Below are 17,272 nucleotides of genomic sequence, written 5' to 3'. Positions count from 1 at the left end.
AACGCGGCGGGGCAGCTGGCGGCACCATCTGACTTCGTCAGCAGGTGATCGCCGCCGCCTCGGTGACGTCGTCCTTCGCCCTGTCCTGGCCGACGTGGCGTTGGGAGGGGGGAGGGGGTGCGGGGGTGGGAAGGAGAGGAGAGGAGAGGATGCTGCCGCTGCCGCTGCCGACGCCGACGCCGACGCCGCGACGGCGAAGCGCCGATCAATAAGTCGCTCCAAAAGCTAAACAAGTGAACAACACTCGCCACCGCCGCAATGCCGCGCCTCCGTCCCCTCCCCGCCCGCGTCTTCAGGGGACACGTGGCCCGCGCGCGGACACCTTGCGGTCAGCCTGCAGCGGCTCCGAAACTGTGCCCAAGTCTGACTGCTGCACGTTTGCGAATTACCATTAGCGATCTGTTCTGTTGGCGGAAATATGGATTAAATGACAAAAGACGATTGAACAAGTTTTCCAGTGGTCATCTCGTGGTGACTTCGCCAGGTGATGAGAAAGCCGGCCGACGTGGCCGAGCGGTTCTAGGCGCTACAGTCTGGAACCGCGCGACCGCTACGGTCGCAGGTTCGAATCCTTCCTCGGGAATGGGTGTGTGTGATGTCCTTAGGTTAGTTACGTTTAAGTAGTTCTAAGTTCTAGGGGACTGATGACCTCAGAAGTTACGTCCCATTGTGCTGAGAGCCATTTGAACCATTTTGATGAGACAGAAAAACTCTCTTCCCACTGGCAACAAAGGCGCTAAACCTCATGTGAAAACGGTGTAGTCAAAAAAGCGCCTTTCTTCATAGAGACCAAAATCCAATACACCACAAGCCATGTACAACAGTCACATTCACACTTGATAGGTTCAGTAAATTCAGTTCTGCGGCACACTAGAATCAGTTGTCTCTTACAATAGTAATCTTTGCAGCTATGTTAAAAAATTTAATGTGTGAGATTATTTAATAAATACGTTCTACGCTCCCATCGAGCTAAAGGGTTAACATAAAAAAAGAACGTGACTCTTTTGGTGGAAGTAGTGAAACTTTGTTTCAGGAAAAGGGTATCAGCGTATGTTGGATTCCTTAACCAAGAATATATTTTTTTTTTTTTTGCATTTTAACCTTTAGGAAGATCGCTATAAATATATTATGTTATATTGTGGAAATTTGATTATTCCCTTCCGTCCAAGGAACGGAGACCGAACACATTCAACACCAAAAAAGGTTGTTCACTAAGTTCCGTTTACAAATCAAAATTTTCAACGGAGTGTTTCAAAACTGGAGCAGTTAACTAAATTATTTATACAATACCTAATTACAAAAACAATTATACAGCGTAAAAAGTGACATTATATTACCTACATGGAAATTATGTGCAGTCATCCGAACTGCTCCTGTATAAATTACAGTAATTTGTTATCTCACTACATCAAACACATAATGGAAATTCTTTACTTCAGTTTTCGAGAGGCGAACTTTCGAATAAACAGACGGTCAAAGATATGTTTCCAGTTAGTAACACTGGCATTGTTAGAGCCTACAGAAAACGTTATATCGAACAGTGAGCCAGAGTGTAATTACACATACAAAAATTGATGTGCGTCTTTGGGTTTTATGTGTGTTTTCCAGCGTAATTCTGTAACACCTGGAGCAATTTCAACCAAAGCTTGAACACATATGTTTTTCTCTCTGGAAAAAGTACTGTTGAATTTAGACATCCCTATAACTCACATAGGTTGGGCGGTGGGACAGGCGGGCGGTACAGAGGGTGACATGAAAAACCGCCAAAAACTAAGCATGTAGGAGTCGGACCCGATGATATTTAACCCTTATAGGTGGGTGGGTGTAGGGGGCGGGGGATGATGTGTAAGGCGTAACACAGGAACAGTAGTAGCAAACCTGATCTTACATAGATTGTTCGGAAATTCCATCTACAAATTTCTAAGACTTATAAAGAGGAGTAAGTGATATTTTAAATAGGAACCCGTGTGCGGAAACGCCATCCAACGACGCAATAGAGCGTCAAGTTATGGGCACTGGCGCCTATAAATGCATATAAATACAGGGCAATGATATAAACGTTCTTGGTTGATGGAGAAAGACAAATGTATCAATTTGAGGTAAGGCCTCTGTATCGGAAACGAACAAGTCGAAAGTTTTAAGCGAAACCGTTGTGATACGTCTGACATTGGAATACAGGTACTGATACTGTTGTTGCTAAGAGTGTAGAGTAGGCAACTTTTATAGGTGGCAGTATGGACCAAAACAAAAAAAAAAATGGTTCTAAAATACTTACCTTGAGCTATGACCACTTGTTCAATAGAGGAGATGTTTTTCACGGCAGCGAAGATGAAGATATGTTCATAACTCCTCAGGTCTGCATTTTAGTGCTCATGTTTAATGGACACTTTTTGCTTGATTTGGTCCATACTACCACCTCTGAAAGTTGTCTACTCTACACTCCAAGCAACAACAGTACCAGTACATATATTCTACTGTGAGTCGTATCAGAAAGGTTTTCGCTTTGTAAGTAGGCTGTTTATGTTTTTTAAGTAGGCTGTTTATGTTTTCTTTATGTAAGTTTGCTGTTTATGTTTTCTTATTGGCAACGTTACGTAGCGCTCTCTGTATGAAAATCACTGGCTGTGCTGTGTGCAGTATGTCGCTAGTTTGCATTGTTGCCTGCCATTGTTGTCATGAACTGCTATAGCTGGATGTGAACAGCAGATAGCGTTGGGCAGTTGGAGGTGAGCCGCCAGCAGTGGTGGACGTGGGGAGAGAGATGGCGGAGTTTTGATAATCTGTAAGACTGAATGTCAATTATGAATATTAAGGTAAATACATTGTTTGTTCTCTATTAATATCTTTCATTTGCTAACTATCCCTATCAGTAGTTAGTACCTTCAGTGGTTTGAATCTTTTATTTAGCTGGCAGTAGTGGCGCTCGCTGTTTTGCAGTAGCTTGAGTAGCGAAGATTTTTGTGAGGTAAGTGATTTGTAAAAGGTATAGGTTAAAGTTAGTCAGGGCCATTGTTTTGTAGGGGTTATTGAAAGTCAGATTGCGTTGCGCTAAATAATATTGTGTGTCAGGTTAAGCACAGGCTTGTATAATTGTTCTAAGTGGACGTTTCACATGTAAAATTGTTCAAAGGGGACGTTTCATATGGCGACCCTGCCAGGATACCTCACTGGAATCTTCTGATTTTTTCTTGTAGTTTGTGTATTTAGTGTAGCTTTTGTTTATAGCTAGCGCGTAATTGTAGAGAGAATCTCCTTTGTAGTTGCAGTCTTTCATTGTTGTACTGTAAAACAGTTGTGGTATGCATGTAGATTTGCACCAAGTATTTCGCAGCTGCAATTAACTAGATATTATTTTCAGTGCTATGTTAATGTGTTCTCCTATTTTTGCTCTTCAAATTGTGTTTTTCTGTGTTATCGTGTGAAATATTGTCACAATAATGGCGTGTGAAAAACGTAACACTCGGCTCCAAAGTAAACTGAGAAACGTCAGTGAAGACGAAAGCAATGTGTTAGCGCCACTGTGTAATGAGTTAACTAATGTTCAAAGTAGTAATTTGGTAACTGTGCATAGGGAAATGGAGCGGACGTCAAACAATGGCGTAGACAGTCAAACAGGTAGTGAACAGGGAAGCATTATCGATCGGTCGGTCGGCAACAGCTCGCCTCAGGAATCCGAAATGATAGGACACAATATTGCAAATACTGTAGATTCAGGTTTTGCGTCCTCACCGTTTTCTCAAATAAGTCAAGACACATTTTCAGCTTGTCAAAATGTGAATGTTGCCGGCGCAAATGCACTGCCGAAAAGAGTAGAGGAACAGATTCCAGACACTAATGCATTGTTATTACAACTAATGCAACAAATGGAACAAAATCAGAGACAGATGGGACAAAATCTTCAAAAGTTAGACACAATGGAACAAAATCTTAAAAAGTTAGACACAGTGGAACAAAATCTTAAAAAGTTAGACACAGTGGAACAAAATCTTCAAAAGTTAGACACAATGGAACAAAATCTTCGGAAGTTAGACACCACACTTGAACAAACACGTGAAGATCTAACTACTGAGTTACATAACATTGAATCGAAATGCCAAAAAGTCTGTAATGACGTAAAAACACAAATTTGTGAGCATTTTCAGCCTATTTTTTCGCGGCATGAAAATGCATTACAGAATCACGAAGCAGCCATAAAAGAGCTGCAAACTATTGTTCATGAAAATCATGAGACCTTGCAAGCTAAAATGGACTCAGTTGCATCTACCGATTCGGTTACGCAACTTGCAAAAACTCAGGAAAACTTAAAGGACACAGTAGAAAGACACATGGGGGAAATTAGTTCATTATCAGAGAAAGTAGCCGAACTTTCGGATCAGGTCACTAACTTATCTACAAAGGTAGATGATGATCTGAATGACACAAGACCCATAGCCTTCACTGACACAGAAGAGTATGAACAAATTAGAAAATTCAAACAAAATCAAAATCAAATCAATACACAGTACAAAAGAGAAATCCGGGAAGTACAAGATCAGTTGACACAGGTAATACAAGAATTACATATTTCAGAGGATACTCGCGCTCCAACACGGGAAGAGGAACTTAGAAATACGGAAAAGCCACAAAATAATAGCACAGGGCATTTCGGTAATTATGAAAGAAATTGGCAAGGTACACCGAATTTTGAGATGGAACCGCCGAAACGACGTGACAATGACCGACATGCTACTCGCCGACACGATGATTTTGACTATAAGCTGTTCATTACTACACGTAAATTCAAAACATTTAAGAATTCTGGCAACGACATTCATCCACAAGCATGGCTCCATCAATTCTCTCATTGTTTCCCTCCCAACTGGTCATTGGAGCACAGATTAGAATTTATGTGTGGCTACTTAGAGAATGAACCAGCTGTAAGAATGCGATCGGTCATTCACGATTGCCACAGTGAAGGAGAATTTTACCATGCCTTCCTCTCAGCATATTGGTCTCAAGCCACACAAGACCGCGTAAAACATAGCATCATGATGATGAAACACTTTGAACAATCTGAATTTTCCAGTCTTGTCAAATATTTTGAAGACATGTTGCACAAGAATCAGTACCTATCAAACCCATACAGCCCCTCAGAACTCATCCGCATTTGCTTAATCAAACTGCCTGAACATTTACGACATATTATTTTGGCAGGACGTTGCAAAGACGACATTGAAGCTTTTCAGGGATTGTTACAAGAACTGGAAATTGACACAGACAGTCGCGGGATGCGAAAACAGGAAAACAATCACTACAGGTCACATCCGTCTCAATTCCGTGACGACAGAAACAATAAATGGCCACGACAAACCTATTCTTACAACGTAAGTCGTGACCAAAACAGACACCACCCATATGACAACCACTGGCAGAGTAATAGTTACAGGGAAAGATCACCTTTCCGCGGTAATGACTATCACAGAGACAATCAGAGAAACAGACAATATGGGAACCAATATAACTATTATCAAGGGAGACAGAATAACTTTAGACGCAACGGTCCAGCACGCAGTTACGACTCAGGCAGAAATTCTCCACCACATGACCGACAAGAAAGAAACTATCGAACCTACCGACATGACGACAGACGATATGATCGTAACGACAGACCTGAATTGCATCAGAACTGGCGAGTTTTAAACAGAGCTGGGCCCTCTGGGCAAGGCGAATTTGTGGAAGTTAGGCCTCCAAATCCCAATAACGACGCGCGCCAACAAAGAGACAATAGGCGATGACTCACACCACTGGCAGCCACAAGACGTACTTATGAAACTGACGACGGAGCTGCCGTAGCTAGTAATTACGTAAAAATGGAAGACATTAGGGACATCTTACTCCAGGAACACGACGTAAAACATAACAACATTGCATATCCTGTGATCCACATTACTGTAAATGACGTAAAATTTACGGCAGTACTTGACTCTGGCAGTCCCATTTCAGTAATTAGTGAAACAGCTTTTAGCAAATGCAACAAATCGAACGATTGCCCCACACTTCCGTTACGTAAGATTAAATTACAAGGTGCAATCTTTGGAAAAAGTGTAGATGTACGCCAACAAACCAATTTAGAATTCTTTTGCCAAAGCCACAGCTTCTCTATGAACTTTCTTATTGTTCCGTTATTGTCGACGGAAATTATACTGGGAGTAGACTTTTTGAATGAATATAAAGCAATCTTAAGCTTTCACGATGCTGAAATAAGTTTAGAGAAAGAAGGTATGTCAATAGCTTTGAAATTTGAAGACTGGCTCTCAAACCATGATGTGGAAATTAATCGGCTTTACCTTCTGTTAGATAACAGTTCGGAATTTTCTACGGAACTAGACACTAACAATCACTCTGCAAGTACTGACAGGGATGACATCGACGGCATATTTGAAATTAATGAGTTAATTCAGAATAAAATTCAGACAATTGAGAATTGTAATGACACTGATAGGCAGGACCTTTTTGAGATTTTACAAGCACATTCCACAGTTTTTACTCACAAAACAGGAACAATCAAGGGGTTTCAATACCAATTTCGTGTTCGTGAGCATACTAAATTTTGTGTTAGACCATACGTAATTCCAGCACATTATAGGGACCGTGTTAGAACAGAAATACGATCTATGCTTGACGAGGGCATTATTGAGCCTGCAGTAAGCTCATACAACAATCCGTTACATGTTGTTGAGAAGAAAAATGGATCGATCAGACTTGTCTTAGATTCGAGACAAATCAATACTATCATTATTCCTGAAACAGACAGGCCGCAGACGATGGAAGAACTTCTTCAAAATTTTAATGGTGTAAAAGTGTTGTCTTCCATTGATCTCAGATCCAGCTTTTATCAGATCGAACTTCATCCAGAATGTAGAAAATACACAGCTTTCCTTTGTTTCGGCGTTTGTTATCAGTTTCGGAAACTTCCTTTTGGGTTGAACATTTCTTCAGCAGCATTCATTCGCGGGTTAAATTCCATATTACCTGAGTTCTTAAAACGTCACATCACCTTATATGTGGACGATATTCTAATAGCAGAAGCTTCATGGGAACAACATAACCGCATACTCAACAGTTTGTTACGTATTTTTGCAGAATCTGGAATTACAGTTAACTTGGAAAAGTCTGAATTCGGTAGGACAAAGGTGAAGTTTTTGGGACATATTATTTCTTCTGAAGGCATTCAGTCGGATCCTGAAAAGTTAGAAGCAATTAGAGCCATTCCAGTTCCATCCACAAAAAAACAAGTCCGCAGTTTTCTAGGTCTCGTAAATTTTTACCGTCGTTTTCTGAATATGCAAATTCTAGTTACACCAAAACTTTGTTCTCTCACTGGAAAAAATACTATTTGGAACTGGGACGAACAAGCACAGTTGGAATTCAATTCTTTGAAAGAAGCGTTACTTCACGCGCCAATACTAGCTCATCCAGATCTGTCACAAGATTTCTGCCTTAGTACGGATTCTTCTAAAGTCGGTCTTGGTGCTCACTTATTTCAAGAAGCTATAGAAAATGACACTACTGTTCAGAAAACCATTGCTTTTGCTAGCCGAGTGCTAACAAAATCTGAAAAAAATTATTCCGTTACTGAATTAGAAGCTTTAGCTATCGTTTGGGCATTTAACAAATTTCGTTTCTTTCTTTCTGGTAAGCACGTAAAAGTATACAGTGATCATCGTGCATTACAGTTTCTTATGTCTTCAAAATTAAATCATGATAGGTTAAAACGTTGGGCATTGTTTCTGCAAGAATTCCGCTTCACAATAGTCTACATTCCCGGCAAGGAGAACATTGTTGCGGACGCGCTGTCACGCGCACCGGCTGGGCTTGAGAAAAGTAACACAGAAGGCAACCTCGAGAAAAATTTCAGTATTCTTTACATTCAGAAAGTCGCCTTTGAAAACTTTATCACCACATCTTTAAAGGACATTGCTCATGAACAAGATAAAGATCCGATTTGGAAAGACATCAAAAGTAAATGGCATGAAAAGACACACACTCAGATTCGGCATTATTACCTGGTTAGAAACAACATACTTTTCAAACGCTGCACTGTTGATGACAAGCTATGGGTACTTTGCATTCCAGACGATTTTGTTAATAAGCTCATTTGGTACATTCATTTCAGCTACGCACATTTTGGTCCACGAAAATGTTATCATATTCTTCGAACGACTTGTTATTTTAACAATATGGAAAAGCGAATTCGAAGAGTCTTGTCTATTTGTAAACTTTGTCAAAAGGCGAAACCATCTACTATCTCACATCGTGCTCCGTTGTTTCCTATTATTCCTTCCAAATTAAAAGAATTTGCTGCTGTTGATCTCTTGGGACCCCTTGTCACAACATCGAATGGATTTTCGTACGTTCTAGTCGCTGTTGAACTTACTTCAAAATTTGTTTCTTTCACTCCGTTACGTAAAGCCACTGGACGGTCTGTATCCAACGCCTTTGTTAAAAATTTCTTACGTGAAGTGGGACACGTTAGTAAAGTCATTTCAGATAACGGACCGCAATTCAGATCTGCTGTTTGGTCACGCATGCTTCGGAATCATAAAATCAAACCTGTTTTTATTTCATTGTATTCACCACACTGTAACCCGTCTGAACGGATTATGAAAGAAATCAATAAGCTTTGCAGACTTTATTGTCACAGAAAGCATCAGCATTGGGACAGATATTTACACTTATTTCAAAATGTGCTGAATGAAATGCCTCATGATTCCACTGCTTTACCACCTACTCTTGTACTGAAGAATGTAGAACCTCCGAACAGAATCAGAGAGCTTGTACCTTTCCCGAATACACGTAAACTTCGACACAAAGACATAATTGATTTGGCTCTTAAAAATATAAAATCTGCAGCAGACAAAAGGAGAAAACTACACGGTAAAGCAAATGCAAAGAAATTATATATTGGTCAGAAAGTTCTCATTAAAGCTCATTCATTGTCACATAAGAAGAAACACTTGAGTCACAAATTCTTTCTAGTTTACAATGGACCTAACAGAATCCGACGTGTACCTCATGATAATTGCGTTGAAGTTGAAACTCTGCGTACTAGGAAGAGTAAAGGTTTACACCACATTTCTCATGTAAAACCATTTATTGACAGATAATCTGCTTTTTAACTTAGTCTTTGCAATTTTCACTTCACGCTACTTGTACAATTTGTCAGACTTAAGAAACTGTTAACATGCAACATTTTGGTTTGCTTACGAGTGGATTCTGGATTTGGTGCTTTCTGTGAAATGCCAGATGACACAGTGGTTGGTTTGTGTGACAGCTACACGATTATATCACGACGTTACTAATGAGTGACAATTTACAATGTTGCTTTTGCGGTGTATCTGTTTGATATCTGCACAGTTTTTCTGAATTCTTCTGTAAAGTAAAACATGTTTTAGTGGTGACTTTTGTGCTATTGCTACAAGGAGACAGCCTTTTCCGTAGCACAACAATACTTTACAGCACAGTAATTTCTTCATCGCAACAATAAGCATAATAACTAAGTTATCTATACGCAAAGCATTTCACTTTTGTTTATCATGAGGTAAGTACATTGACTTCTGCAGAACTTAGCTTTCGGAGGACAATAACTACGACACTTCCCAGAGATTATCTTACAGCAAGACGCACATTTAGCGCTACAGGACACGTATTTGAGTGATTAATTTTGTACTTAAAACATTTATTTTTAGAGATTTTTGAATTACAAAGATAGTTTTTCGTGATACATTTCATTCCATTGCTGTAAGCTATTATACCTGAGGATACAATTACAATAAACCTCAGGGGGGTACACGCCTACTTTGTGTACCATGTGTTTGGCAAGCACAAGGAGCCCTAGCTAATATGGTATTTGCTTATACAATTTAACACATCGGTACCATATTTCTCTAACACATAAATTACACAGCTATCTGATCATTTAACAGAGAAACAAACATCTTTTTACTACGTCAGTGACACATGTTTACGTAATTACAGAATTGGATTATTTCACACTTAAGAAATTGTATTTTGTCTGTACTGTGTGAACTCTTCATATTTTTTTGGTACCATTGTGATACTATGAGAGCTTTGAATGATGTATTTTGGTATGAGATCATAATTTTTAAAGTACGTTTGAGGTAGATGACACTACTGAAATGAGCAGAGAATTTTCTTTAGGTTTTGAAATCATTGGAGGCAGCTACGACGTTTTTGACGTTTGACTGAGGTGTTATGATGTTATTTTTACGTCGACGATGTGTATTATGCTGTTGAGGTATGTTTATGTCAATAAAATTCTTGACCTGTGAAATGTTTTTATATGAGACTGTCACTGTAGCGGGAACTGCTGTCGTAAATATTTCCGTAAGAAAGTTAAGTGACCACCTGCACATAATGCGACGTGGGCACCCAGGTGTGTCAGACACCTGGAGAACAAGCCTTTTCAGACGCTCAGGTAAGCCATTAGGGTGTGCCAGAGGCACAGGTGGAAGAGAAGGACAAAGAGAGGCCTATACCTCTGTTAATGACATTCCTTTGTAGAGGGCATCGCTAATGCGACACCCTCGTTACTTAAAAAACATATGATTACTCGCACTTTGTGCTAATTATTGAAATGCTTATGAATTGACAAGAAATATTTTTACATCTGCACACCTGATTATGACAAGAGTCTTTGTACGAGAGTTGAGAGCAATTAACTTATGAAATGAAATGTCACATGACTACTGAATGACATTTTTATGCTTTGGTTTGCGTAATTGCTTATTTCATTTGATGTCTGGTTTCCAGCTGTGTTGCAGCATTGCTTTTATAAAATAAAATGCATTTGCTAATGTGAACTCTTTCTGTCAACAGATCTATTAAATAATTATTTTATGATCCACATTCTTTAAAAAAGGAGCACTTGGAAAGGAAAGAACAATAAGAAGGAACTAGCAACAGTAAAACAAAATTTTCTTTTCAAGTACATGGTAATATTTTTTTACAATAAGTTGTTATGGTGCACCACTTTAATTACATAGACATTAAGATGACCACTTTAATTACATAGACATTAAGATGTGAATATGCATTTCCCTTGTCTGCATTGTTGTTTTTACTGTAATATTTTTTCTGCTTGAGCTATGTCATGTTTAGGTATAAGTTGCTGCTGTTTGCCAGGCATAGTGTTACTGAATTGGACTTTGTGTTACTCTTCTAAGCTAGTTTTTCTTGTTTCCTGCACAGTGCCTTATATTAGTTGTAATATTGCACTTGCTTTGCTAATTTATGCTGCTAGCTTTGCCAATTTGCATTTTTTGTCATTTCTGTTTGTGTTGATTTGTTGTGATGCTGCATTGCCTCGTCCCTTGGTATATATATCTGAGCTCAGTAGATTTAAGTTAGCTTAAGAGGGGGTAGACTATATAAGAAACTGACTATGGAGAATAGGTAAAGAATGCATTGCGAAGAAAGATTTGGGCCCCAATGATTATTGTACAATCAGAAATAATTATTTTGAAAGAAATATGAATAGAATACACGAACGAGGTATAAGTAGGATTTTCTTGGAAATAAATGATGAGGTAAGCAATGTGTGAACATATAAATACAGAAAGCATGCTTGGATAGGATTTTTTTGGTGGAAACAAATGTTGAAATAAGACGAAAGATCTATCGAATGAAGTTGTGGGGTGGACTGCAGTACCAAATGTTACACTGAAAACAAACCCTGTCCTTTCCTTTTGTGTTATCCCACTATGTGTTTGGGTACCCGTGTGTATTTGTGTTTTTCCTGTCTTTATGTGTTTAGCTGATGAGAGCTCTGTTGTAGACTTTTTCTAATAATATGTTATTTACTTTGTAAAGATGCTTAGACATTATTTATTCTGTTTTGTTTTAATGCTCATGTGTGAAGTTGACGTTTCAAAAGTGATTCTGATCTTTTATGTATGTACTCATGTCATCATTCCTGTAACACTGATGTATATGTTTATTTCTATTCTTTTGTAAAGCCCCTATTACTACAAATATTATCTGTGTTGTTATGTTTTTAATGATGTATTTTGTACCTTTGTCATTGTATTCTTATGTTATAGAATTGTAATTGATGCCAGTTAATCAAATTAAGTAACTTGTAAGCATTCATTTCACTGCACACATTTCTGTTGGTCATAGTATATGGACGATATGTGAGAAGTAGGGACTGTTAGTGTTTGCACGTGTGTTAATAATTCAGCAAGGGACTGGATAACAGCATTGCTGGTTCTAAGGACAATTCCCAAAAACTTTGTGAATGCACAAGTGGTGGTTATGGACTTGCTCTATTATCCGCAAGACTCTTCAATGGTGATTGTGCACCTGCACAGTCACAACAGATGGCTGCTGGCCATCTCTACAAGGACTACAGTGGGTCTGCATCTTTGATGGCCCACCAATACAATACTCTCTACCAGGACTACAGTGGGTCTACTCTGTGATGACCTACCTACCAATATTCTTCGAAACGTCGACTGACTCTGCTGTGGGTTTGCTCTGTTGTGGCCCATTACCTATCAGCATGTCAAGAGTCAGCACTGTCTTTCCGTTGGAAGGACAACACTACTTCTTCAAGACTGCATGGAAATCCACTACTTCTGTGTGCAATTTCTTTTACTAATGAGACTTTGTGAAAAAAACTGTAATTACTATTATGATGAACGATCAGGACTGTCTTTATGGACTGTGAGAAAATTTTAGCTGTTGACCAACATTGTATCAATAAGTGTGTGCATTTGATATCTTTGTTATTGTAATTATGAAAAAATTTTTCAAATCTGTATTGGCCACTGGCCAAAAACATTTTGTAAAATTTTTTGTGGGGAGCATGGGGGCTATGTAAGTAGGCTGTTTATGTTTTTTAAGTAGGCTGTTTATGTTTTCTTTATGTAAGTTTGCTGTTTATGTTTTCTTATTGGCAACGTTACGTAGCGCTCTCTGTATGAAAATCACTGGCTGTGCTGTGTGCAGTATGTCGCTAGTTTGCATTGTTGCCTGCCATTGTTGTCATGAACTGCTATAGCTGGATGTGAACAGCAGATAGCGTTGGGCAGTTGGAGGTGAGCCGCCAGCAGTGGTGGACGTGGGGAGAGAGATGGCGGAGTTTTGATAATCTGTAAGACTGAATGTCAATTATGAATATTAAGGTAAATACATTGTTTGTTCTCTATTAATATCTTTCATTTGCTAACTATCCCTATCAGTAGTTAGTACCTTCAGTAGTTTGAATCTTTTATTTAGCTGGCAGTAGTGGCGCTCGCTGTTTTGCAGTAGCTTGAGTAGCGAAGATTTTTGTGAGGTAAGTGATTTGTAAAAGGTATAGGTTAAAGTTAGTCAGGGCCATTGTTTTGTAGGGGTTATTGAAAGTCAGATTGCGTTGCGCTAAATAATATTGTGTGTCAGGTTAAGCACAGGCTTGTATAATTGTTCTAAGTGGACGTTTCACATGTAAAATTGTTCAAAGGGGACGTTTCAGCTTATACCTTACGACTCATTCATTCCCAATAAAGAGACCCTTACCTCAGATTGATGCGTTTATCGTTCTCCACCATCCTAGACAGTTTGTACATCATCACGGAATCATCCGATATATACATAGATTTAGATGCGCCAGCGTCTCTGACTTCGAAGCTCTGTAGCGCCCATGGATGACCTTTCCGAACATGGGTTGTAAGAGGTCCATGATTGAGGAATTTGTTGCTAGCGCACTCGAGCAGATGTAATTTCGATGGATTGCTCACTCGCTGCCTGCGATATTTAAGCTATAAGAGAATCTCAGACCAGAGAGCAGTGTTGACTGCAGTAGGAACTGTGGGGCAGTTGTAATAGTAGTAGCGAGCAGTCGTGTGTATGAAGTTGGCTGGGCCGGTCGTGGGGAGCGATGGCGGAGCCTGAGCGATATAATATAAGGTAAAAGCAGCCACGCGCATTTGTAGTATTGTTATATCAAGTCCCATGTAAATGTTTAAAAAAATCTCTTAATAATAATATTTTTTATAAAAATTAACTTTTGACAATCATTCATCTCAATTTAAAGAATTTACTAATTTCTCCAATCCATGGCCATCCCGATTATTGTAAAGAAAAATCATTTGTTTCCTTTTATACATGACAAATCTATCGGCCAGCATTGCACTGAGCTGTGCCAGAAAAATTTATTATAAGTGCAGATATACAATCCTGGAAATGGAAAAAGGAACACATTGACACCGGTGTGTCAGACCAACCATACTTGCTCCGGACACTGCGAGAGGGCTGTACAAGCAATGATCACACGCACGGCACAGCGGACACACCAGGAACCGCGGTGTTGGCCGTCGAATGGCGCTAGCTGCGCAGCATTTGTGCACCGCCGCCGTCAGTGTCAGCCAGTTTGCCGTGGCATACGGAGCTCCATCGCAGTCTTTAACACTGGTAGCATGCCGCGACATAGTGGACGTGAACCGTATGTGCAGTTGACGGACTTTGAGCGAGGGCGTATAGTGGGCATGCGGGAGGCCGGGTGGACGTACCGCCGAATTGCTCAACACGTGGGGCGTGAGGTCTCCACAGTACATCGATGTTGTCGCCAGTGGTCGGCGGAAGGTGCACGTGCCCGTCGACCTGGGACCGGACCGCAGCGACGCACGGATGCACGCCAAGACCGTAGGATCCTACGCAGTGCCGTAGGGGACCGCACCGCCACTTCCCAGCAAATTAGGGACACTGTTGTTCCTGGGGTATCGGCGAGGACCATTCACAACCGTCTCCATGAAGCTGGGCTACGGTCCCGCACACCGTTAGGCCGTCTTCCGCTCACGCCCCAACATCGTGCAGCCCGCCTCCAGTGGTGTCGCGACAGGCGTGAATGGAGGGACGAATGGAGACGTGTCGTCTTCAGGGATGAGAGTCGCTTCTGCCTTGGTGCCAATGATGGTCGTATGCGTGTTTGGCGCCGTGCAGGTGAGCGCCACAATCAGGACTGCATACGACCGAGGCACACAGGGCCAACACCTGGCATCATGGTGTGGGGAGCGATCTCCTACACTGGCCGTACACCACTGGTGATCGTCGAGGGGACACTGAATAGTGCACGGTACATCCAAACCGTCATCGAACCCATCGTTCTACCATTCCTAGACCGGCAAGGGAACTTGCTGTTCCAACAGGACAATGCACGTCCGCATGTATCCCGTGCCACCCAACGTGCTCTAGAAGGTGTAAGTCAACTACCCTGGCCAGCAAGATCTCTGGATCTGTCCCCCATTTAGCATGTTTGGGACTGGATGAAGCGTCGTCTCACGCGGTCTGCACGACTAGCACGAACGCTGGTCCAACTGAGGCGCCAGGTGGAAATGGCATGGCAAGTCGTTCCACAGGACTACATCCAGCATCTCTACGATCGTCTCCATGGGAGAATAGCAGCCTGCATTGCTGCGAAAGGTGGATATACACTGTACTAGTGCCGACATTGTGCATGCTCTGTTGCCTGTGTCTATGTGCCTGTGGTTCTGTCAGTGTGATCATGTGATGTATCTGACCCCAGGAATGTGTCAATAAAGTTTCCCCTTCCTGGGACAATGAATTCACGGTGTTCTTATTTCAATTTCCAGGAGTGTATATGCGTTATCCGGCGACTTCATTGAGGTAAGAATTTTCATTTTTGTATTCAGAATGATCTTTCAGGGCCATGACGCAGCGCTGCTGACGTCCAAATTTACCAGTTTAGATTCACAGTCAGTCAATTATTGAAAAGTTGTATATGAGTCAGATTTTTTTGTTAAGAGGTTAGTCAAATTGTATTATTGGTAGGTTACGGAATTTATTTATTGGGAGGTAACGCTGAATGTGAATTATATAAATATATTTTTTTCTGTTGGGAGGTTATTATTTAATTTATCTGTTGGAAGGTTACACTAAATGTGAATATTCTCCATATTTATTTTCCTGTGGGGAGGTTACAGGGTTCCTATTCAAAATATTATGCACTCACTCCCCTCTACACGTCCTATAAGTTTGTAGCGGGAATTCCCGAACACCTTCTATGCCTTCCTGATTGGGGGAAAAATACTGTAGAAGTGGGACACGTCTGGAACTCCTAGAGATGGGGGTGAATGTGAGAGAAGGAAACGGTGACATGTAAGCATCAATTTGAGATGCAAGGAGAAACTTCAGACAAACTTATCGCATATTTGGCTTATTGTACATGAAAATATATTGAGTGTAAGACACCTCTACAACTTCTATTTGTGGGAAATGGGGTTGCGAAATGGTCATGGGGATGGCGTAACTTTCGAACGCCCGAAGCAATTTCATACAAACTTGTTACATGTATAACTTACTATCTCATGGAGTAAGGTACCCACACCATTCTTACGGCCAGTGCCTATACGAATAAGCTTTGTAAATGATTTTGCTCTATAATCTGTATACGGCATTTATACTTTTGAAATACGAGGGCTGTTCGGAATGCAAGGTCCGATCGGACGGAAAATGAAAACAACAGTGAAAATCAAAAATTTTTCGTTCACATCTACCAGCTACTTCTCTAAATAGTCGCCGCTCCGACTTCGACATTTGTCGTGGCGTTGTGCAAACTTTCCAGTGTCCTCGTCACAGAACGCAGCCGCCTGTGCTTTCCGCCAATCTCTACGCTGGTCTGCCTTTCGTTGTTTGTGCCAAAATGTTGTCTTCGTAGCTAGCAGTTCATGTAAGCAGAGATGAACAACGGAGGGAGCCAATTAAGGGCTCTACTGTGGGTGATCAAACACTCTCAATCGAAAACGCTGCAGGAACATCTTCATTGCCCCTGCAGAATGCGGCTGAAAATTGTCTTGAAGAAAGAAATGGATGACATTTATGTTATGTGGGCTGCATAGCTTTAGGCGAAATCTCTCACCAGATCCACATACTTGGCGGAAGGGACTGTTGTTTTATGCATTTCCAAGTGATCACTTTGCGCTCTGAACTGAAAAGAGCGACGTGAAGCGATCGACAGGTACAAAAAGACGCTGCCCAACACGTCTGTGCAAAGTTCCATCGGATTTACACAGTGGTTTCCATTTCATTTCAAATCGGATCTTACTTTCCGAATACGCCTTGTGTACATAAAATACGTTTTTTGCACTGTACACAGATTTAATTCCTTTTTCTATCTAACAGAAAACAGATAACACAGCTCCTGGTACTTAACTAGTACTTGCTACAGGCCGAATGCCTCTCCAGTACCAGCAACAGAATGCTGGCACGGGTA

This window comes from Schistocerca cancellata, chromosome 9 (assembly GCF_023864275.1).
Source record: "Schistocerca cancellata isolate TAMUIC-IGC-003103 chromosome 9, iqSchCanc2.1, whole genome shotgun sequence".
NCBI classification, from domain to species: Eukaryota; Metazoa; Arthropoda; class Insecta; order Orthoptera; family Acrididae; genus Schistocerca; species Schistocerca cancellata.
Note: the sequence above shows the minus strand (reverse complement) of the source record.